Below are 13,612 nucleotides of genomic sequence, written 5' to 3'. Positions count from 1 at the left end.
AGCTTATTTTTCAGTAAATCAACAGTAATTATGTGACAATTATTAAATTTCCATAATGAACAACACCTTATACAAAACAGTGTCAGGATATGCGCTCCTATCTTACTGTACAAAAAACTTACAAAAATAACTTTAAAATATATATTTTATATATTAAATATATTATTTACAATATAAATTTAAATATAAATAACGAAGGAATGAAAGGGACATTCACCCTGGCTTTCTCATGCAGCTTTACTTTCAAATTTTAGCCCATTTCCAGCTTTCCCTCTAGGTTTAAACGATGAGATGATTTTTTACACATTGTAAGGTTGGGTAAATTTGCCTTTATCCTATTTGTCCTGGACATGATGCATTTTGTTTTGTGCTTGAGTTCAGAATTGTTTGACTTGGTCTTAGAAAAATTGAGTTTGGAAATGGCATTTATTAGATGCTAACTTGGTTACAGTGTTAAAAGGATTACTTAGACAAAACAGCTTTTGCTTTGGATTTTTAAAAAATATATATACCTGCTTATAGCAATATCTTTTAAACCACAATCTGCTCAATGTTGCTTTAAAACAGAAGCCACATTATACATGGTTAGACAATGGCAATGCACACTTTACTAGAGGGTGACTCAGTATAGCTTGGCAGTCATCTTGCTGGGTGCAAGAAACATTACTGTATTAAAGGATTTTAGAACTTCTATTAAGCTGATCAAAATATTTCTGAAACACCTTAAATTCCAAATTGATTTTATATACCATGGCTGGAGTTTAGCATCCAGCATCGAACTTAATGTTGGCCAAGAAACCAAAATAAATATGATCTTTTATCCATGGCATAGCTTTTATCCATGACATAGTACTGTCTAACCTCCATGTTTAAATTAGCTATTTCAGCAGTCACATTTAGAATTTAAAAAAATGCTATGACAATAAGCAATCCTCTGAAACAATGGATGACAGAAATAGAACTTAAAATGAAAGAGACACAAAATCAAAAAAGAGAGAGGGACACAACTATAAGTCAAATAGTGACTTAAGGTTTGCAGCATTTTTAAAACAAGAAAGAAGCAATTCAGGGATTGACAAAACAGTTGAATCTAATGTATAAAATAATGCAGGAAAAAAATTAAATCAATGCTAGAAGTAACAGGTATTTGCACACGAAAGGTATATGACCATCAAATGTTACCCCTCCCCCCATCCCAAGCATATAATATATTCAGAGCTAGACCAAAAAAAAGAGAAAAAGAGAGAAATACATGAGAAGAAAACACATGACATTTTGCTTGAAGATTTTAGGTTTTGAAATGTTGTAACATAGTTATTATAATTTAATCAATCATGTTTGCCTAGGCACATGCACAAAAGCCTAACTATCTTGGGACCATACATAAGGCAGGTGACCGAGGAGGCCAAGTATTGTCAGAAATCATCTTTCACAATCACTTCCGCTCCTCAAAACATGCTAATGTTTACACCTAGGATAAAGTTAGTTTTTCTTCCATGATGCTAGGCCAAGGACAAATCTACTGAACCATGAATAAAATGATACTTGCTTTTATAACAATCTTTAAAATTAAACCATTAAATGTTTTTTTCAGCAGCACATTTTATGACTATGTCTGAGATTTTATTTTGAATTGGTAGAGTCATGCAAATTTAATTGATGTTAGATAAATCCATTTAACATGTTTTTCAACATAAAACAGACTCAAACAGAAAAAAAATCAGTCCCACATGGGACCGGAAGAACTAAGTCTAAGTAAGTACAGAATGGAACTGAAATTTGGCATTCTAATGAAGAAAGAAAAGCAAGAGTCTGATTTCTGAAGGATTTAAATGCACTGAAACATAGATTGATAAAAATAATCTAACACATAACCCATAAAAAAAACATTCTACTGGAAGCTCTTCAGCATAGTTCAGATTTAAACAAATACTGATTTGAATGCAAGAAGTGTAAGCTATTGGATAAATCTGAACCTCATCTGTTATGTAACTGACACAACACCTGTAGTTGAAAAGCATTTTGGGAGAATATCTTTCCCAATAAACCATGAAGCAATCAGTTACATATTTACATCTTGCCAACAGTCAAACTGCTAGTGCAGTGCTGTACTTTGCACAATATTCAAGCCAGTCAGAAAATTCCTGATTTTTTTTTTCTTCACTCTCCTGGGAAATGTCAGTTGTTAAAAGGTTCTCGTCTTGGAAGTGATCACACATTAGGTCTATTCTTTATGATCATCTCAGGAGCGTTGCACTCGTTAAGCAATCTGTCGTAGTACTTCCATAACATGACATGCTCGTTAGTCTTCAACAGAATTTGCAGCATTACATTTACATGAAATTTTACAGCATATTTTTATTTCCCTTTTTACTACTTTAACAATACTGCTGGCTTCTTTGTGCCTTCTCTTCATAATGAATACAAAATGTCTCTGCACACTTCTTGCCTGCATGATTGAATAAAATGGCTCATCCAGAAGATGTAAACCTGACCTCATTAATTAGCACGCATTGAAAGCTTTTCCCATCTGTACCACATGTACTCTTCACAGACCAATCAATCACAGCTTTTTGCAAAGAATTACTTGAACAGCTGAAGAAGAATGGCAATATGTGTATAGACATCCTGCTGGTATCATTGGAGGTTTTCAAATCTGGCGGAGCAGCCTTTGCAGTTAATCAAGCTTCACACAGCCTAAATCCTGAGCATAATAGTGGGATGGGCAAGAAGCAGTATATTTACTAAAAGGAGGTTAATGGTAACAGACAGTACAAGAAGCCAAACGTTTAAACCTCTGAGCATTAAGCGAAGCATTTCTGCCATCACTTTCTAAATGTGAAAAGTGCCACAGTGACATCAGCATTTGAATTTGGCACTGGAGCTTTAACAGACCGGAACTGCTCACCAATCCACATCTGTAGTTACACAATGCAAACATACTCAAACAAACAAGAAAAGTCCCTTGTAACATTAGCAATATTTAATATTGTTATAAAACTCAAAACCCTGGCATCTTACTTGATCCTAATCTGAGCTTCCGATTGCATGGCCTCTCCATCACAAGGAATGCCTTCTCATACCTCCATAAAACATCACCTATCTCTCTCTTCCTCTGTGCCTCAGTTTATCTGTTTTTTTTCAACTCCAGGCAGGACTATTCCAATTCACTCCTGGTCAGTCTCCTGTCTTCCACCCTCTATTAATTTTCAGTTCATGCAAAATGTTGCTGTCTCCACATTGTACTCACCAATTATCCCTGTGCTCGCTGACTTACCTTGGTTACTGACCCACAAATCAATTCTAAAATTCTCATCCTCATGTGGAAATCCCTCATGGCCTCACCCCTCCCTATCATCATAACCTTCTTTAGCCCTACAAATCTCCAGGAGCAATGCATTCCTCTAACACTGGCCTCTCCTGCTTTGTCTTCACCTACCTGAGCCCCAAATTATGGGCTTTGCCTCCCAAAACCCTGCCATGTTTCTCTTCTCCTCCTTAAAACCTACTTCTATGACTTAGCTTTACTCTAATGGGGAGGCAATGGCATAGTGGTAATCCAGAGACCCAGGGAAATGTTCTGGGGACCTGGGTTCGAATCCCACCATAGTAGATGATGGAATTTGAATTCAATAAAAATCTGGAATTAAAAGTCTAATGATGACCATAAAACCATTGTCGATTTAAAAAAAACAACCTTTAGAGAAGGAAATCTGCTGTCTTTACATGTGACTCTAGACCCATAGCAATGTGGTTGACTCTTAAATTGCCCTTCTGAAGGGCAATAAATGCTTGCCTACTCACATCCCATGAATGAATAATAAAAGAAAAGTATCTCTGCATGGTGGCAATCTCCTTCAAAGATCCGTGATCTTCCGGACTGGTTTCAATTACCTGAGAGAAACTGAGAGGAATTTTCCAGACTTTCTTTCCCATGTTCAGCCCCATGTACCTTTATGCAATTTGTTGCTTCTCTCTGAAGATTACATAGCTGCTGCAAGGGTCCAGTCATAGGAACATAGAACATTAAAAATGATCCACATTTATAACCTTTCACAAGTTCAGGATATACCAAAGCGATTTAAAGCCAAATTGAAGTGTAATCTGTTGCCAGAGGTCACCGGTAGCGGTTGTTGGCTTAGTACAAAGAGGAGAAGAGTCAATTCCCTCTTAACTCTAAATTCGCTTTATTCATGTTATTAGATCATCTACATATAGCTTATACGTCTGTTTAAATATAGACATGCAGTTTACAGCAGGTTATACAGTTTTATACCCAAAACTAGGATCTAAACGCACACCCACTAGGTTTCTCTGACACTCCCCGAGTGGTCACAGAATATAAAAGCTAACACCCAAAAAGGAGAGCTGTCGCTGGCCAGGTGTTCCATTCTCTCTCTCTTGAGTCACTATGTTGCTGACGTAGGTTTTTCCACTTTGGCTATGGTTGTTCTCTGGAGTTTTCGCTGGCTCCACGCCCGAAATTCTCCATTCTTATACTGAATCTTATCTCTTCAAGCTGTGCTGTCTCTCTCCCATTGGTTTAGGCTTGCTTGCCTAGTCTGTAGCACCTTCTCATTGGCTCTGTCCCAAGGACTTAGGTAGCTTTACCTCGTTACTCCTTTCCTAATTAAGGACTTGTGTCTTATCACATTCCCTTTGTTTTCCAAGAAACTCAGCTACTTCAAACCAGTTCCAGCCAGCTCAGGCCAGTGACTGGACTCAGGTTACTTCAGGTCAAAAGTTGCTTTTGCCTGTGTCAGCAGTTCGGCTGCAGCCCCTGGCCAACAAATCACTGTAGTAATGTAGAAAGCACGGCAGCTAATTTGCACACAGCAAATTCACTCAATAGCAATGTGACGACGACCTGATAATCTGTTTTCGTGATGTTGATTGAGGGATAAAAATATTGGCCCAGACACTGAAGCTAACTCCACTGCTCTTCTTGGAAATGGTGCCATTGAATCTTTTGCATTCGCCTGAGGGAGCAGATGGGGTCGTGGTTTAATGTCTCATCTGAAAGAGAGCACTTCTGAAAGTGCAGCACTGGAATGGCAGCCTAAATTTTATACCATGAAATAGCCTAGACATAGGAAAGGAGTTAAACCAGTTAGCCCCTCGAGGCTGTTCCACCATTCAACCCTTAATATCTTTATTAAATAAAAAATACCAATCGCAAACTTAAAATTAAAAACTGATCTTGCACCAATTGCCATTTGCAAAGAGAGTTTCAAACTTCTACCATTCTTTGCCTGTAGTTGTGCTTCCTAACTTTATTCCTGAAGGATTTGCGCTAATTTTTAAACTATGTCCCCTAGTGTCTCAAGTCCAGTGGAAATACCATACATATATGTGTACAAGTCTAATTTTTGGGACCCATTTTTTAAGCCAAAGGTCATGGGTTTTTTTTTTTACACAGGTAGTTTTTCAAGGGGTTGACATGTTGATTTGGGCCCAAGTGAAATCCAAAAAAGACCATCGCAATAGAATAAAGTAAAAACCAACAAAACAAAAGAATTCATATTATTAAGAGTTATTAATTTTATAATGTTCAAGGTATATACATTTCACCCAACGCAATATAAATACATGATGAATCAACAACACCGCGTTAAAGTCACTTTGATCACCATGAATCTCTGAACAATTAGTCCCAATTATATAACATAATTGTATGGATCTTTCTCGTCTTCCTCAGTAGTAACTTCTTCCAAAAAGCTACTCATTAGTAACTTCAGTGTCATCATTCCACAAGTAATTCCCCTCTGTACCGCTCCTCTATGACCGATTGACACGATGTTGCCATTGAGGGCGCTCGTTTATTTTTGCCCTTAGTGAGTGTTTTTTCAACTTCCAACAACCGATTGTTCCACCTCTTTTGGATATTGTCATTTGAATATATCTAAGGGTTGAACACCTCTTGTAAAACAACTGGGAATAACTGCCATATCAGTGTTTGTCGATCTCACATCACTGACTACGTTGTTGCCAAAGTGGGATTTGAACATGTCCTAGACGAGCAAATTTTTTCTTTGCACAGTCCTCCTGGTCTCAAATTCCACACTTTGATCCATTTCTTGCAACCACCTTCATCCATCCAACATTTCCCGTGAACATGGATGCCAATGCCTTTCTGAAATTTTTCTTTGGGGAGAGTTTTTCACTTGAATATCATCATAGAACAGGAAATATGAGGCTCAAACACCAATCCTTGCAGTAATCCAATAGTTACAGCCTATTAATTGAGTACTTGCCCATTATCCCAACTCTTCTAGCTGATGCCATTCAGCCATTTTCCTAACCAGGTAAATAATTTTCCCATAATTCATGATGTTGGTCTTTTGCTGTCAATCATTTTTTGTATGTTCGCACATTTCTTACACTGCTATATTGTCAGCCATGAAGAACTGGCAACCTAATATGCTGTGGTGAACAGCCATGAGCTGAAAGGCGAAAGGTCAAATTTCAGCCTTTACTTTTATATATGCAGTGGTGCAAGAACATCACCGCTGAGCAGCAAGTAACTTCTCAGCTTTCATGAGGCAGGGAGCAAAACTGGCATATAGAAGTAACGGAGAGGAATGATGGCAGTGTAGTCTATGTAGCGTCCTGACCAGAAAGGGTTTATTGGTGGTAAATAATCTTTTAAACTATTAAGGGATGTGAGGAATCTATTTTGTGTATTGTTGAAAAAAATGTTGTTGAAGTTTTTCGTCTTGCACTCATCAGGACAATTCTCAAAAATATTAAAACATAAAGGGAACAATTTATATCTGTCATCAGTTAACTGGTGCATTCTCCATGGGCAAGACCACTATCAATAAGAGTTTACTGGCCAACCAATTGACACTCTTTTCTCATGCAGTATTATTTGTTGCTCCCTTTACATCTGGAATTCTTGCAAGCTGTCCTGATGAATGCAAGACAAAAAGTTTTGATAACATATGCCATTTTTCAGCAATACTAGAGTTCTGTACTACCAAACAACAATCTATTTTGTGTTAAATTATAAGACTGCAGAACTGAGAGATCACAAACAGCCTGATCGAGGTTAGCCGAGTTGATTTTTAAAAATTATTTTCCAGGATGTGGGTGTTGTTGGCTAAACCAGCATTTATTGCCAATCCCTAATTGCCCTTTAGAAGGTGACAGTGAGCTGCCTTCTTGAATCGCTGCAGTCCATGTGGTGTAGTTACACCACAGTGCTGTTCAGGAGGGAGTTCCAGGATTTTGACCCAATGACAGTGAAGGAATGGTGATGTAGTTCCAAGTCAGAATGTTGAGTAGCTTGGAGAGGAACTTGTAGGTTGTGCTGTTCCCATGCATCTGCTGCCCTTGCCCTTCTAGGTGGTAGAGGTCGTGGGTTTGGAAGGTGCTGTTAAAATAGCTTTGGTGAGTTGCTGCAGTGCACCTTGTATATGGTACACGTTGCCACTGCATGTTGGGGTCGGCGGGAGTGAATGTTTAAGATGGTGGATGGGGTGCCAGTTAAGCAGACTGCTTTATCCTGGATGGTGTCGATCTTGAGTGTTGTTGGAATTGCATTCACCCAGATAAGATTTCATTTAATTATGAACTGTCTCACAAATTCAATCATACCTAGAGACTAATTTATCTGTAGTGCAACCATAATAGGGTGCATTCTATCATTTGCTTAACCTAGATATTAGCAACTTCCACGAGGAGACCAAAGGCACTTTTCGACCAAAGACAGCCTGAAACTTCTTAATAAAGGCTGGTTCAAGTTGGTGCAGAGTTAATAAGTATTACAAAATTTACATGAAGTAATATAAAAATATAAAAAGGGTAAGAGTAGAACGCAGAATTAGAAGATGAAACAGAAAGAGATCTAGAAAGTTGAGTGTAGTGACTGTGATGTGTGAGCTTCCCTGGAAAAGCACTGCGTGTGTTCCGGGATGCTGACTACATGTTCACGTAATCCTTAATAAACTTGTAGGTGCTTGATGCCTTTGTCTAAACCTCTAATCTTCTGTCACACAGAGAGCTGCAGCGTCCATGTATCATTACACTAAAATGGTCAAAGCAGCATATTCAAGTTAGCCACCTGATAACATGGCTACTGGCACATATAGAAGTGTAAATTTAAAATCTTAATTAAAAATCTTAATTAAAATAACAACTACTTGATACAAACATTCTGTCAGCAAATAAACTAATAAGCAATGCTCCAAAAGCTTTCAAATAGAGACAATGGTAATTATGAAATTAAAAAAAAACAAATACAAACATTTGAAATAAAAGTACTGTGACAGAGATGGTAAGCACAAATATTAAAGTGAGACCTTAAGTCTAGGTTCACTGCATGTTAAGTATCTGATCTCCACTCAGTTATCAAGGGAAGGCACTGAACAGAAAAAGGCATCTCCCTACATTGAGAGAACCAAAACCAACAAGCAAGTTAACCTCCTGCACTCATTCAAACAATACTATAGCATTACCATCAGGAATCTGGAAAGGAATTAAAATATATTGCATTTTGGATCCATAGAATGCATTGCAGCAAAATAAGTGATAACACATTCCACTATTTATAATCATAATCAAGGCACCATACAGAAACTAGAAGAATTACTGCATTAATATAACCATGAACAACCATCATAATGTAGGCCTATTGTTAGAGCTTTCTTTCAAGCACTATAGTCAACATCAAAATATAGGAAATATACCTGTGGAAGCAAAACAACTAAGGTCTAGACACAAACCTCAGATACATTGGTCAGAGAGTGTAAAATGTAACTGGCTCGATTTGTTTAACCCCAACTGAAAAGAATGGTAGAAATGAAGAGTGCTCTATCTAAAACACATTGTTACTTGATTAACAAAACTGGCATGAAGTCATTAAGCTCTTCGATGATTTGCCGGCAGCTAAATATTACTACTACAATAATGACTGTTTCTGCTTTTAAACTAGCAGTATGAGGAAATAAACTCCAGACTGTTAACTGCTCTTTTGTCTCGTCCTACGTATTTTTAAAAATAAACAGTAGCTCGAGTATCATTTTAAAAAATATTTAACATTTGACTTAAATTATCTGAAGAACCATAATTATCGCCTTTAAGTATATTTCAACCATAGAATTGTTTAAAAAAAACACCATAAAAGTTGCGACTAATTTATTCTGACCACCACAACAGTATGCAGAAGAGTATGAACAGCACGGATGATCCATTTATGTTCTTGCACTGATCCTATGCTTTTAACAAGATCATTCATTAAACAGGATCGCAATTTTAAAGCAATCCCTGTCTTTGAATAGTCCTGACGTTTTGGCTAAATAATTGCAATTTCAGTAATTTTTTAACGGTTTTAAACATTATTATAAGTCTGTATTTACAAGCGAATCTTTCTCACTTTGATCGCTGACGGGGGGTGGGCGGGGGGCGATGCCTGGTGTGGAGCAGGGGGAAAACTGCAGTATGTGAATAAAACTGCCCACTAAGTACATTACTGCAGCACCGAAATAAAGCAGCATCGTTCACAGAACCCACTGATCCAAGCTGCAAGTTAGACGGTGTGAGGCTACTGTCGATCTTATCGGCTCGCCGCCTAAATTCAGGAAGCAAAGCGCACATGCTGATTACAAGCGCACCTTTAAATAACACTTAAACATCATGCGCTTTCGGTCCGGAGATTTTTTTTTAAACCCGTTAATTATCGCTGTCTTTTTTAGAAAATATTTTCCAAATTCGTGTATTTTTGTCGCGATAATACCCCACATTTTTATAAAGCCTAAAATGACAAAAGAAATGCATGTAATTGGAAAATATACTGAAGTTGAACTATTTCTTAAACCCCGTTTGATTCATACCACGTAATCTCGCTATGTCTTGTCAAAAACAAGTTGAGCAAAATTGTCCATAGAAAAAATAAAGCTAATTTGACTCAATTCTCGCTTGAATTGCTATCTCTCCGTCCACAGCAGTTAAGACACATTCGCCAATAGTCTACATACCCAAACCAGTGAGTTTCAATGGTTACTTTCATTAACGCCAGATGGCCAAACTGACAAGCCGTCCAAGAGTCACCGGCGATACGCAGCCCCGGGACAAACAACCTTCATTCTCCTTAGCATTCAAATGGCAGCAACCCGGAGCCTTGGCAAACACTCAAAAAAGATAAAAGTATTCAACATTAAAGTGCCATTACGTACTTTTTTGTTTCCCCCTGCTGAAAATCCTGAAGATCAAATGTTGAATGGGGGCTTGGTCTCGTCGTGCAGGGAAGCCCGAGGCTTCCTTGCTGCTGATCCGAGCTTGTTTTTCACCCGATCTTTGCTTTTCTGATTATTTTTGTGCAGATGCATTAATTTGCAAAGCGTGACAGTTGCATTTTTAGTTCCTTGTCCTGCCGGACTTCCTTATGTCCACATGAAGAGGGGCAAAGGAATAACGCAGCGAAGCTGACATACAATTAATAGCCCCAGCTGGAAATAGGAAGGATCATTCCGCCTCTCAATCCAAACAATGGAGCAGCTCTGCACCGGCAGAATGGCAACACACTGTAACGTGACTTGCCTGGGCCAATCATACACGCGCCCACTAACTATATGGGAGCATTTACATAGTCTACATGTGCACATTGCTTTTGTTGCTGAGGCACACAGGCTGCTGTGGAAAGAATAAGAGCAAAGCAAGAGCTATGTAGATGCTGCATACATATCCACACAAGCCTCGAAAGCACAAAAGCCCTCTGCTTCAATGAATTTCGTATTGTAATGTGGCAATTATCGAGATTTTTTCTCCAGGCTCTGCCAGTGACATTGTAATCTGGTGAAAATACGGTAAGAACGCTACTTTTGAGCCATCACCAGGTGACACATAATAATGGAACATTTTTAAAGACGGTTCATGAATTAATGCAGCAGCCCAGAACAAATGATATTTGAAAAAAGCTTTAATGTTGTCCTGTCGGTTCTGAAGGAAGTTCGTCTCAGTCAGTGTTATGAATTTGAACCATGCAGGGATGCCTTCAGGACATCCCCAAAACACTTCCGCTGTCCCCCCGGGAGTCTTTTGCCACGACCCAGCTCCAAGTAGAACAGTTGCTTCGGGAGTCTGGTGTCTCCTTGACAAGGTGCCACATCAAAGGTTACTACACAAAATAGGAGTTCATGGTGTAGGGGGTAACATATTAGCATGGATAGAGAATCGGCTAGCTAACGGGAAGCAGACTAGGCAAGATATAACTAGTGGAATGCCACAGGGATCAGTGCTGGGGCCTCAACTATTTACAATCTATATCAATGACTTGGATAAAGGGACTAAATGTATGGTTGCTAAATTTGTTGATGACTCAAAGATAGGTAGGAAGATATGTTTTGAAGAGGACATATGGAGTCTGCAGAGGAATATATATAGGTTAAGCGAATGGGCAAAAAAAGGCAGATGGAGCATAATGTGGGAAAATGATTATTTAAATGGAGAGAGATTACAAAACTCAGTGGTACAGAGGGATCTGGGTGTCCTGGGACAGGAATCGCAAAAAGTTAGTATGTAGGTACAGCAAGTGATTAGGAAGGCAAATGGAATGTTGTTTATTGCAAGGGGAATGGAATATAAAAGTAGGGAAATTTTGCTGCCGTTGTACAGGGACACATCTAGAGTACTGTGTATACTTTTGGTCTCCTTATATAAGAAAGGACATAATTGCATTAGAAGCAGTGCAGAGAAGGTTCAGTCATCTGGTTCCTGGGATAAAGGGTTGTCTTATGAGGAAAATTTAGACTGGTTAGGCCTGTATCCATTGGCATTTAGAAGCATGAGAGGTGATCTTATTGAAACATCTAAGATCCTGAGGGAATTTGACAGGGTGGATGCTGAAAGGATGTGGGAGAGACTAGGACTAGGGGACACAGTTTTAAAAATAAGGGGTCTCCCATTTAAGACGGAGATGAGGAAACATTTTTTTCTCTCAGAAAGTTTGAAAGTCTGTGGAATTCTCTTCCCCAGAGAGCAGTGGAGGCAGGGTCATTGAATATTTTTAAGGGCTGCACCTTAGAAAGTAAACAGTCCAGGTGGACCAAGTGTTACTAGGATTCCATGTCTTGGATTACATAAACTATGTTAATATTTCCTGGAATATAGTAAGTTAAAGGATTATTTGCTTGAGATTTTGAGGATTTTGAAAAGAATTGATAGGATGGATGGAGAAAACCATCATCTGCTGGTGGAGGAACTCTACAATAAAGGGAAATAACCTGAAAATCAGAGCCAGGCCATTCAGAAGAGAAATCAGGAAACATTTCCACATACAAACACTCTCAAGGAACTGAATGGCCTTTTCCTGGTTCTAAATTTCTACGTTCCTTTCCTTTTCACAAAAGCCTTTTTAAAAATTCTTTCACATGGTGTGGGCGTCGCTGGCTAGGCCAGCACTTATTGCCCATCCCTAATTGCCCTTTCATATTTGTATATTAATCTAATCTATTTCTCTTCTTTCTCTCGCTCTTTTGATTGTCTCTATTTTGCGTGGGAACCTTCCTTTCCAACTTAAGTAACTTTTCACTTCCTCATTATCTATTTTGCCAGCTCATTCGCTCCCTTCCTGTGCAGACATAATCCATCCTTACAGGAGAACCCCATCTTTCCCCAGAACTAGTCCTGGTACATCATTAAACAGAAAGCTCCTCTTCCCAACAGCATAATTTACTCCTGAAATTTTCTATAATTTCTTATTCTAGTTTCCCATGTATCTCCTATTTCCTGTCTTTTGGTGCCATTGTTGATGATCCTGCCCAGCACCCTCATCCTCTCCATGTGAAAAGTGGAAGCATGAGTTGGGAGATTGGAGGGAGAGAAGAGAATGCCTTAAAAAGCGATGGGTAGAAGAATGCCATTAAGAACTGGAAAGCTTGGAGGAGCAGGGAGTATTTCCATGGCCAGTATGAAGGGCTGGAGGGGATTCAGTGTTTTTGCAAACTTGTTTTGATGATATGGGTAAAGACTGAGACAGGTAAGTTGAATTTTGCAAACTGGCTGGCTGATTGTTGAAGCAGGGCCAGATAACATAGAGGCTGATGGGGGTCATTGCTGGGGAGCTAAATATACCAACACAACACTCCCATCTCTCCCAGCCCCACTAAAACTCAGTATAAAATTCACCAGAATACATAAAACTACTGGATCAGTTTCAGTTAAGTGTACTATATTGTGATATGATTTGCTTTATTATTAATGTAGAAAAAAAGACCAGTAGAGTATTTACATGTATTTGCTACAGGTTGTGTTTTAATGGTTTGGAGTGGGGGTGAGTAAGTGGGAGGGGATGGATGCCATGAATGTTCCTTGTGCCCAGGGCCCCAAGAATTCGTTACCTGGTTCTCTGTGTAGACAATTTTTGGGGGAATTGATCAACTGGTGGGTCTGTTAAAACTCAAATGTAACTTGGTTTTTAAATATAAAAAAAGAGGGAAATAATCAACTGTGAAGCATAAAAGTGTTCAAAGTCAACCTGGACTTATCATGTAAAAATTCAACATTTTTGAGGAAATCATGCCCCGGGACACCTAGAAATGCATCAACAGTTGTGAATCTCAGTGAGAGAATCAGATTTGGAAGAAAGGTGCATCATATTTTATATCTGTTTTCA

The 13,612-nt window shown here is 38.6% G+C and overlaps 1 protein-coding gene across 6 annotated transcripts in view; it reads right to left on the bottom strand.

The window, feature by feature from the left end:
* The window catches only part of csrnp3 (cysteine-serine-rich nuclear protein 3), a 257,084-nt gene that overhangs the window by 223,661 nt on the left and 19,811 nt on the right, over positions 1–13,612 (bottom strand). For 3 of the 6 annotated variants that reach the window (XM_041201464.1, XM_041201466.1, XM_041201467.1), the window contains exon 1: positions 10,176–10,459. The exons of the other annotated variants lie outside the window; for them this stretch is intronic. The gene's annotated coding sequence lies outside the window, so the exon portion shown is untranslated. Of the gene's footprint in view, positions 1–10,175; positions 10,460–13,612 lie in introns of those variants that run through there. 6 annotated transcript variants of the gene reach the window in all.

The sequence above is a fragment of the Carcharodon carcharias genome, chromosome 12, assembly GCF_017639515.1.
Source record: "Carcharodon carcharias isolate sCarCar2 chromosome 12, sCarCar2.pri, whole genome shotgun sequence".
Classification (NCBI taxonomy): domain Eukaryota; kingdom Metazoa; phylum Chordata; class Chondrichthyes; order Lamniformes; family Lamnidae; genus Carcharodon; species Carcharodon carcharias.
Note: the sequence above shows the minus strand (reverse complement) of the source record. Positions and strands in the feature narration are given on the sequence as shown.